The following is a 10,618-nucleotide window of genomic DNA, read 5'->3' on the forward strand; positions in this document are numbered from 1 at the left end:
AAGAAAGTTAGAAAAAGACGAAGATTGGGGAGGAACGGGAGAAGAGGCAGTGGAGCAGAGTAAAGAAAAAGCGTCGGGGAAGGAGGCAGGGAGGGCGCATTCGTACCTGGTGACCTGTCTTGCTGACCTCGACTGCTCCCGTGAGAAAAACTGGCAGGGAGTAGCGGAGCGGCGGCGGCGCCCGCCAAGAAACTTTGTTCCTCCCCGTCGACACCGGCGCAGATAATAGACGCCGCCGGCACACTCCGCCGGCGGTGGTCTGCCCCAAGATACGTAAGAGTTGCTAACCTGTCTCTCTTTCTCTCTTGTCAGAGAAGAAAACAACTTGCCCTTAACTAAGCGACGAAAAGAAAAAAAGATAAAATGGGGGGGAGGGGAGGGAAGTGAAAACGCAAATTTCTATTGTAATTCGCGAGAGATTTCGACCTTTGTCAGAGAGCCAGTGCGTAGTTTAAGAGGTTTAACTGCGTACGGTTTTGGCCGTTCACGATTTCCTGTCTTGCTTCTTTTCTTCCTAGCGTCTCTTCGGGCGCTGGGGGGCTTTGCCTGGAAGCTCATCCTATCCGACTTATTTCTCGTTCTCACTTAACATTACTGATAACAGAAACATGGGAAGGGACCTAATAACAGCCGTCGACTTTTCGCTAAGAAATCGAGGCTCAGCAAAATGTCGTTGACAACCGTAACATTTTTATTTCCGTTTCTAGCGTTCCAAGTCGCTTCGATTGACTGATTCGCATCACTCTACCTCTGCATTCACTTCTATCTCATTTATATTGCAGTTTATAGGACATTATTTATTTACTGCCTCGCTCTAACAGGTAATGGCCTTTTAAAGAAATATCTGGCAGGTTAATGAGACAGAATTTTTTTACTTCACTAACGACTAAGTAATTCAAGAAGCCTGCGCCTACTGCAATTCAAATAGAGCTTAAAATTAAAAAAAATAAAGGAATCATTTTGAGGTTAGTACAGACTGGCTTCGGCGACATCAGCCACGCCGTCTCATTTCCGAGACAAGCTTCCGTTTTCTGAATGGCCTAGCACCGCTTCCCCTTAAACCTACACGCACGAAAAGCCAAAGCATACAAACCAGACGAGCGATCTCGCAACAAGCAACGAAACTACACCCCCAAAAAGAAATACTAAAAACAAGACACGTACGCCATTCCGGAACCATAGTATACGCAAACTCACTGTTCCTAAGTAAACTCCACAGGGGACGTGAGCACGCCAAACTCGGAAACCATTTTTTTTTTTTTTTTTTTAGAAGTGAAACGTTTCTGCAGATCTCGTCTCAGGAACCGCACCACCGTTTTGGCGTGACGTCAGAAACGTGAGTTGTTGAGCCTAGTTCGCAGTGTAAACGAACGAAGCAACATAAAATAAAACTCGAAAGAAGAGAGAATGGAACGGGGTTCGAGCTCCCGTTTGACTTTACTGACAGCTCCCCCAGGGGGCTCTCCGTCAAAGAGCCATCATCTTCCGAGGAGGAGGAAGTGAGTGACAAACTCCGGCCGGGCCGTCCTGCCCAAGAGAGGGAAAAGCGCGCCCCGACGTTTTCTTCCACGACGTGCGCTTTTGTCCAGTCACCCGCACTTGGTTCCTTACTTTATTCTTCATCGATTGGGTAACGAACCTTCTACATCGAAGCCCGAAAGAATTCCCAGGGTGCATAACGGTGCTTCGCCGGGAGGAAGGAGATGGAGGAAGAAGGAGAGAAAACATGGACGGATTAAAATATGAATCCCCTCCGCCTCCTCTCTCGAATCCGTCGGCGGGCACAAAAGGCGACGCCGAAAGCCGAAATGCTGCAGCGGGCTCCAGGATCGAGCGTCACGACAAGTCCCAAATCCCGAAATCTTTTTTGATCCACGGCGCCGTCCTCCTTCGAGTCCGTTTTTCGACAGACAGAACTGGAAGATTAAGAATGCTAATCGCTCGTTTCAAAGGACTCGGAGGTAAGAGCTGGTCCCTCCTTGACGGCTTACATACGTAAAAAAAGAAAAAAAGAAAGTTGGAGGCGAAGTTGTCGCAGAGGTGACATTCAGATCTTACGACGGATATTGAAATCCAGAGGCGATTTGGAAGTTTTATTCGGAGTACCTCAATGTTTAATATTTATATTACAAGATAAAAAAAAAAGTTACCCGCTTTCTTGCTGTGGAAACCAGTTGTGTATCACGCTTGGTTCCACAGTTTCCCGGAAAACTGTGTACGCTTTGACAGATACCTGCCGAACAATTTATGTCGAATTGTTCTCGCTATGTACTGTAGTTGTTTTGCTTATACATATTGGATTTTAAAGAGCTCCTTTGCGATGTTGAAAGCTTGGTGGCCTGTCTTTTTCATACCTTATTATTTTCGCCTGATCGCGGACAGCTCGGTAATGACCGAGTAATTTCCGATCTTTGAAAACCGGTGACAACGGACGAAAAGGAAGGCAAACGTAGAACGTCTTCTCGAGACGTTTTGTGTTTGTCTCTTTTTCGACCGTCGTCTCCGGTTTTCAAAAAATGTGTAACATAATCCAGCTCGCCTGTCTACTCACTCTATCCGTAATTGCCGACGATTGAGTAATTGGCAGCAATGACAGGACAATTTCTGATGATGGGGAATACTTTTGTTCTACTTGGGTAAGTTAGTTTACAAAAATATTTAGTCCAGTGTTTCGTGCCAAAATTATAGTTTCAAAAACAACGCTACAAAAAGAAACCAAATATGAATTTTGCGACGAGCGTCCGATGAGCGTTTGACAAGCAGGTTTTGCTTTTATTTTTGTTTATTAATTAAAGGAATGGTCGCACCCCTACATTCACTTCATCTCTCCTTGAGAGACTGCGAAAATCGCTCGACTCGTACGACACAGCCGGAGGATCGGTGGCTATGTGTGTTAACGTACAAGGGCTCGGAGCAAGCGAATGCTCGAGCTGCAGGACCCAGAGATCTTGAATTGCCACTCCTGCCCACTTAAATCTGCAGATGAGCATCGTACTGACTTCTGGTCGTGTAGTGCATGAACCACGTTTAAGAGCCTTGGATGACGGTCGTACTGCACCGGCTAAATTGCTCTTCTACAGCTGAAAACACCAGACGCCCGTTGGGGCTGATTTACTTCCCACTGTGTAAACGCAAACACACTTACTCTTACAACAGAGCCGAGTTTCTAATCTAAGAACACGAAGAGTATGTGTTCCTAAACGTGGAGGCCGGCAGATTCATTCCTAAATGCTGCTAACTTCTGGTTGCGCACTTGACAGCATTACGCACAGCCTGAAACCTTTGTGTGTATGGTCCCATTTTTATTGTTTCTCGTATGATGACGATCATGTCTCAATAATATGGACACATCTGTTTTCTGTCAAGAATGGTTCATAATATGATCCTTCTGTAATAATGACACAAAAATGCAAGTATCTAGCCAGTTCGTACCATGATACGGCAGTTTCTAGTGTAGCTGCAATCGTTTGTTCGAGTCTTGACATGTCAACAGCTTGCCGCGGAGAAATATTTACATATCTACTGGCGATGGAAACGCTACATCACATGCCATAACAAGAGGAGTACAACAGGGAGGTGTACTAAGCCCAATTTTATTCAATACAGTCTTGACTAATCATGCTGAAGAACTGCCATCTACAGTACACGTATCACTTTATACTGACAATATCTGTGTCTGGGCGTCTGGTGTAACACGACCTCAGATACGGGCAAGAGTTCACTGTGCTCTGAAAACAATACATCAATATCTAAGAAAGCGTGGACTCGAGATCTCCGTCTCAAAGTCCGCTGCTATGACATTCTCTCGCAAGCATATGGAGAGATATCCCGTTGTCATCGGTGGAGAAACAGTCCCCAGCGTTCGGCAGCATAATTATCTCGGATTCACTCTGAACAGAGGTCTTACGTGGACGCCTCATGTTTCACGACTCAAGATGAAATTGACGTTCATAATACATCTTATGCGATTTATCAGTGGTACAACATGGGGCGCCACCGTAGGTTGACTACAGAGACTGTTCGAGGCCTTCCTTCTTGGACTTCTGAGATACCACTTGCCTATTCTGGACAACACCTGTGCGAGCAATATACGAGCTATCCAGTGCATTGAAGCCTAAGCTCTACGCGCCTGCTTAGGGCTGCCACGGTGTGCTTCCACGTCCCGGACAATTGCGGAGGCTCGAAGGTATCCAATTGAAGCATATATGATAAAAGAAACTATCCGACTACATTTAAGACACCTTACAAGACATCCGAACCACCATCTGGCCACGTTACCTTCAGAGAGACCAGAGTCTGCCTTCTCCAAAGCGATAACGAAACACAATATTGTTCCAAGTGGCCTATTTTCTGTACAGAGGGAAGGAATACCACCATGGACCATTCTGAAGCCGAGAATAACGTTATACGTAAAAGGTATACATAAGAAGACGTCAATTCCATCCCCGGTTCTCAAACAACTGACATTAGGAGTCATCAATGAAGCATACGGCTTGTCGACACATATATACACCGATGGGTCGTCCTCTGAAACACTGTCTGGAATTGGAGTTGTCATACCTGCCCACAACCATACCGTCAAGATGAAAATAAGGCATCGAACGACATCAACGGCTTCCGAATTAGCTGCCATGCGAGAAGCAATACGGTACATTATGTCTCAATCACCGCAACCATGGACAATCTTCAGTGACTCAAAGTCAGCATTACAAATAATACAGACTTCCATGAAACGCAATGCGTACGACCAACTGGCATATCAGGTATCCGCTCCCTGCCATCAAGTCCTCGTAAAGGGCCACCAGATTTCTATTCAGTGAATACCAGGCCGCTGTGGTATCCCCGGAAATAATGCAGCAGACAGAGCCGCGAAGTCAACGATCAGTGCCGATTCAATTCTGATACCTTACTCCAAAGTGACACCAACTCTAAAGTTCAAGCCTTGGCAAAGACAGTTTCATTAGGACACTGGATGAACGTAAAAACACACGACCGGAGATTATACCCTCTAGACCCCCAACGAGCCTTTCGCGTTCCATCCGGAGTTTCAAGACGACTGGGAACAACTCTGCACCGACTGCGACTAGGTGTAGCATATGCACCGCAGTTCCTCTGTCGAATAGGGTAGAACATCTGCTGGAAATGCACCAGCTGTGAGGTAGAGGGGTCAATTGAGCATATCTTATGCCAGTGTGTTGAGTTTGAGGAAGAATGCCAAACGCTTCAAGAAACATTACAAAAATAGATTCGCGTCCGTTTAGCGCTTTCAAAGTGCTTGGTAGCTGGGACACATCCGAACAGTTTATGAAGGCCACCGAGGCTCTAATACAATTTCTGAGAAACACAGGACTTTCGACAGACTCTAAATGACTGAGAACTTTAAAGGAGACTGTTTACATAATTCACTTGATCATAATCATCTTCATTGACAATTTTCACCTCATATTCCTACACCACTGCTATGTCTTTCCTTCCCCCTCTCCTTATCCCCGGTGCAGAGTAGCAAGCTAGAACTGACGTTCGGGTTAAAATCTCTGCCTTTCCTTCATAAAGCACTACTACTACTTACCCGATTAATTAGTTTCTTACGCAGTGACGCCAGTTTTAAATCTCCGACTAACTTTAGTCTCCCTTTTAGCTTCAAGTACGCGCCAGCATGACGATCCCTAGAAGCAAACATTTGCTCTAAAAATGATAGGGCGTGGAAGCCCGTGGGAGTGTCAGACATTGCCAAGGATGCAAACACTACGGGTACGGCTAACAGCTCAATCGTGGGAACCAAGTTGAGAGGAAGTTTCCTCCGCAATCAGACCCTTGAACTTGGCAAACAAACCGGTCACTCTCACTGAAACCTCTATTCAAACAAAGTGGACCATCCCGACTGTATTAATGTTCCATCAACCTAGAATAGATATTCGAAGCTTCCCTTTTGCATACTCAAACACCGCCGAACTACAAACCTCAGTGTCAATGGAGGCCCCCGTAGAAAGCAGACACTGAATAAAAGGAGACGTCAGAAAAAAAAAAAAAAGTGGCATACTTGAAAATGCGCGTGGATTGAATAACAAACCGAAACTCTTAACAAAGAAATGACAAAAAAAGACCGAACCGAAGTTGTCTAAGAAAAACGCAAAATATGAAAAATGGTGTCCGCCAAAAGGAGCGTAGGTGGTGCGGTGCGAGCTCCATTCCCTCAAAACTATGAACAGCTCCCACGAGAAAGTCAATTCTGTTTAAGTGGTCCCCGTTCACGGGAGTAGCGCCCAACAGGCGCAGGTCACCGCTCACCCCGGGTCGTATTCGGCCGCCGTGTTTGCCTTTCACACTGCGTTCTGCGGTGTGCGAGAGTTGAAGGAGGAAAGCGCCATCTATGGATCACTCCCCCAACCGCTGCCCGTCCGCGACAAGGGCTCCTTTGTTTGCATTTCAAAGTGCACACAAGCGGCCATCGATGAAGGCAGAAAAGATACAGGAGCGCAAGATGAACTTCCTCTCCGGAAAATCAACGAAGCCGCAGCAGGACGCATTAGTAGGAACGACGAGTAGCTCGCGCGCGTCATCGACGCCGCTGAAGCCAAACGCTGGGTGGCGGCAAGGCAGCAGTCGGAAGGGCGCGATGCTGGGGTTCACGAAGGAGCACGTGGCGCTGTCAAAGCGCTGCCACGTGGCGCGCGCGTGTGCACGCGGTGCGAGGGGCGCATGTGCGAACGTAGAGTTCTCGATAGGTTCGCCTTCTTTTATGAACTGGATACTGCATTTGCACGTTAGATTTTTGAGATTGATTTTTTTAGTTTCAGTAAAAAGTAAAGAGAGACAAAAATGGAGTGGTACTGCCTCCTGTTGACTCTCAGCAGAACCTCAAGGACAGTTTCACAGCTGGGCTAGACACAGAAGACGCGCCTCTTGACTTCGGCCTGGACCACGGTGTAACATATACTGGGTGTTTCTGTAAAAATATCTAAAAATGTGCTGTTCGATATAAAATGAAACTCTTTCTTTTTATATCGAACACATATTAAAAAGAAGGTCTACCGGAAGGGGAGGTGGAAACTGTCCACAAAGGAATATTGTGCTTAGAAGCTCTTGTATTATAACCAAGAAAACGGCTTCCACTCTTTCTGACAATCAAAATCACTCGACGGTGCCTCAAGATTTCATGGATTACGTTGCACCCGTCATTCCTCGTCGGAATTGCAAAGGGCTCCAAACCAAAAATTCCAGGATCATATTTATACCTACAGCGGGTGCTCTCTCGTGCTCTCTCAGTTGTTGGGCTTCCACAAAATCGGTCAATTTCACGATACAGAGAGTTTACTGCTTTCTTTCAATCTCAACATTTCCTAATGGATCTGCAGCACTGTATATTCGCTGCGAGTTACGACAATGTAAGATTTGAACTGACTTTAAATACTTCCGATTTCGAATTCGTCGCTACAAATGCATCTTTAAAAAAAAAAAAAAAAAAAAACATTACGGTTAAGTCTATTTACATTAGACCAGGCAGGGATGATGAGATGATGGCCGCTTTCCAAGATTCGTGCAAGCAACATAAACTTGGTTTGATTGTTTGCGGTGATTTGAACGCACACCACACGCTTTGGGAAGTTAATCAATTCACAACTGAGGACGAAGTCTTGAAGAACTATTTTTGACAAGTGAACTTTTAGTAGCCAATACAGGTGGTCCAACTTTCTATAGGTCGCCTTCAACGTTTTCTGCTTTAGCCATGTGACAGATTAGTCTCTCCCGGAAAATTGCTCCGGACACCATAGGCAGTGACCACTTTGTCATTTAGATAACTCTGCCCGGGTGCAGCAAGTCAAATAACAAACCTATCGAAATACTATTTTGGGACGACTTCCGCACTTTCATAAGTGCATCCAAAGCTCCCATTATCACAACCATACTCTGCGCTCTGATGTTAAGTACAAAAGTCGTTGATTTACCAGGACACTTCCCGTCTCCGGACTTAAATCTCCTGAACTTTTTTGCAACTTGCCGGAAAGCTTAGTCTCGTCTAAGACGTCAGCCAAGTGTATCTAATCGCACGAAATTGAATCGGATCGAACAACAACAACAACTGTCGAACAAGCTGCTCCTAAGTGAAACAATCAAGGCAAAGAAAGGCAAAAGTTGGAAGTTTGTGTGGACGAAGAATGGAAAAGTGTACGCCAGGAAAACCAAAAACTCTAGGGTCGTAAACATACAAAACATGTCAGACATAGAAAAAATCGTGTAAACTATCATGGCAGAAACACAATTCACCATTCCTGAACCGGAGGTTTCCTGCAACTATTATACCGCTGATACCTTTAACAAACTTGATGTGGTTGCCAAACCTGGCTTTTCGGTTTTTCATATGAACGCAAGGAGCCTGCAAAATAAAATAGATGACATAGAAATATTTCTTACACCTTTAAACACAAAATTTGATGTGTTGATGTTCACAGAAACATGGTATTCAGCCAAGGCATCACCAATACAATTTCCAGAATATACGTGCTTGCATATTGATAGAACTAGCAAATCTGGAGGTGGCGTAGCTATCTATCACAAATATGCACTTTCAATGACTGTAATCGAGAGTTGCTCGGTAATAACTACTGATGTTGAATGTCTTGTTGCCCAGCACCGTGACACTTTTTTTGTAGTGTTATACCGCCCCCATCCGGAAATTTCGGAAAGTTTTGCTCCTACCTTGAATCTATACTAACGAACCTCTTGTATAAAAACGAAAATATTGTAATAATGGGAGATATCAACATCGATCTACTTTGTGATACAACTAATCAGCAGCGATTCCACGACCTAATACAGTCCTACGGCTGTGCGAACTTGATAAATATTCCAACAAGAGTGACGTCACGGAGTAGCACCCTTATCGATGTCTGCATTACAAATATAAACCCACTGGACGCCGTTCCTGGGGTGTTCTTGGCGGAAATGAGTGACCATTTCCCTTTGTTCTGCTTCCTTTCGCACCTTAAACCCTCCCGCAGTTTACCGCAATCAAGTATTAATTTTTTTCAAAAAATTGATCACCACAGTTTAGAAACTTTTTATAATCTAATATCTGAAGCAAACTGGGAAGACGTGATGTCTTGTCAAAATGTCGAAGAATCTTATGCTGTTTTCCTTGCAGAACTGCAAAAGTGCTATGACGCAGCATTTCCTTTACAGAAATTTAGAGTAGGACGCAAAAAATGGGCACGGCGATTGTCGAGCAAGCATGTCGCCTAACCTCTGCTGGCTCTTCCTACAGGCGCTGTCATGCTTCTACGGATGCTCCAACGGGGAATGCAACATCACTAGCCACCTGGCCCCCACGCCCACGATGACGCTCAGTAAACCCGTGCCGGACGCCAGTCATCTTCACGCGCTGAAGCCCACCACGGTCATCGCAGCGCTTGGATCAATTTCCGCTTCCGCGGTTACGTCACCTGTGAGACACCTACAAAGGGAGCTGCCACAACATTTCATCTTCAGTGGGCACGGCGATTGTCGAGCAAGCATGTCGCCTAACCTCTGCTGGCTCTTCCTACAGGCGCTGTCATGCTTCTACGGATGCTCCAACGGGGAATGCAACATCACTAGCCACCTGGCCCCCACGCCCACGATGACGCTCAGTAAACCCGTGCCGGACGCCAGTCATCTTCACGCGCTGAAGCCCACCACGGTCATCGCAGCGCTTGGATCGATTTCCGCTTCCGCGGTTACGTCACCTGTGAGACACCTACAAAGGGAGCTGCCACAACATTTCATCTTCAGTGGGCACGGCGATTGTCGAGCAAGCATGTCGCCTAACCTCTGCTGGCTCTTCCTACAGGTTGGTTATTCATTCAGATCGTTTAGAAGTGATGATATTACGATTGTAGTTGTGCCGTGCCCACGGACTTTGTGTCACATTGCGCATGACTGTTTGTTAGTATGTACGCTTCTTTTGTGTGGGGATGTGGAGTCAAACCCGGGGCCTACAACTGAAGAAATGTTTCAGACAATCATTGATGGCCAAATCGCGATTAAAAGTGAAATATCTGAGCTCAGGGCTCGACACGATCGTAATGACAAAAAAATGGAAGACCTAACGTCTAAATGCACGGGAATCGAGAGAACTCTGAGCGATCTACAAATAAAGACTATGCAGATTGATTCCCTAAAGCAAACTGTAACTACTCTTGAGCAAATTATATTGAAACAAAATGCAAAAATTACTGATCTGGAAGACAGAAGTCGCCGTTCAAACCTTGTAATCCATGGCATCCCCGAAACTCCCAATGAAACCGACGACCAATTAAAAAGAACAGTACTCGTTGAACTTTTTCAACATAAACTGGGCGTTGCGTGTTCGTCCGTGGCGCGTGCTCACAGGCTTGGTAAACATGGCTCCAAAAGACCGATTATTTTATACTTTCAGGATTACAATGAAAAAACGGAAATCCTTCGTAATGCTAAAAAACTTAAAGGCTCGAAAGTGTTTATAAACAATGATTACTCGCAGGCTACACTCATGAAAAGAAAAATGCTGTGGGAGAGTGCCAGAAACGATAAAGATAAAGGCGCCCCTGTTTATCTATTTAATGATAAGCTTCACGTGAATGACGATGTATTTGTATGGGAC

This window comes from Ixodes scapularis, unplaced genomic scaffold, assembly GCF_016920785.2.
Source record: "Ixodes scapularis isolate PalLabHiFi unplaced genomic scaffold, ASM1692078v2 PGA_scaffold3__209_contigs__length_174095766, whole genome shotgun sequence".
NCBI classification, from domain to species: domain Eukaryota; kingdom Metazoa; phylum Arthropoda; class Arachnida; order Ixodida; family Ixodidae; genus Ixodes; species Ixodes scapularis.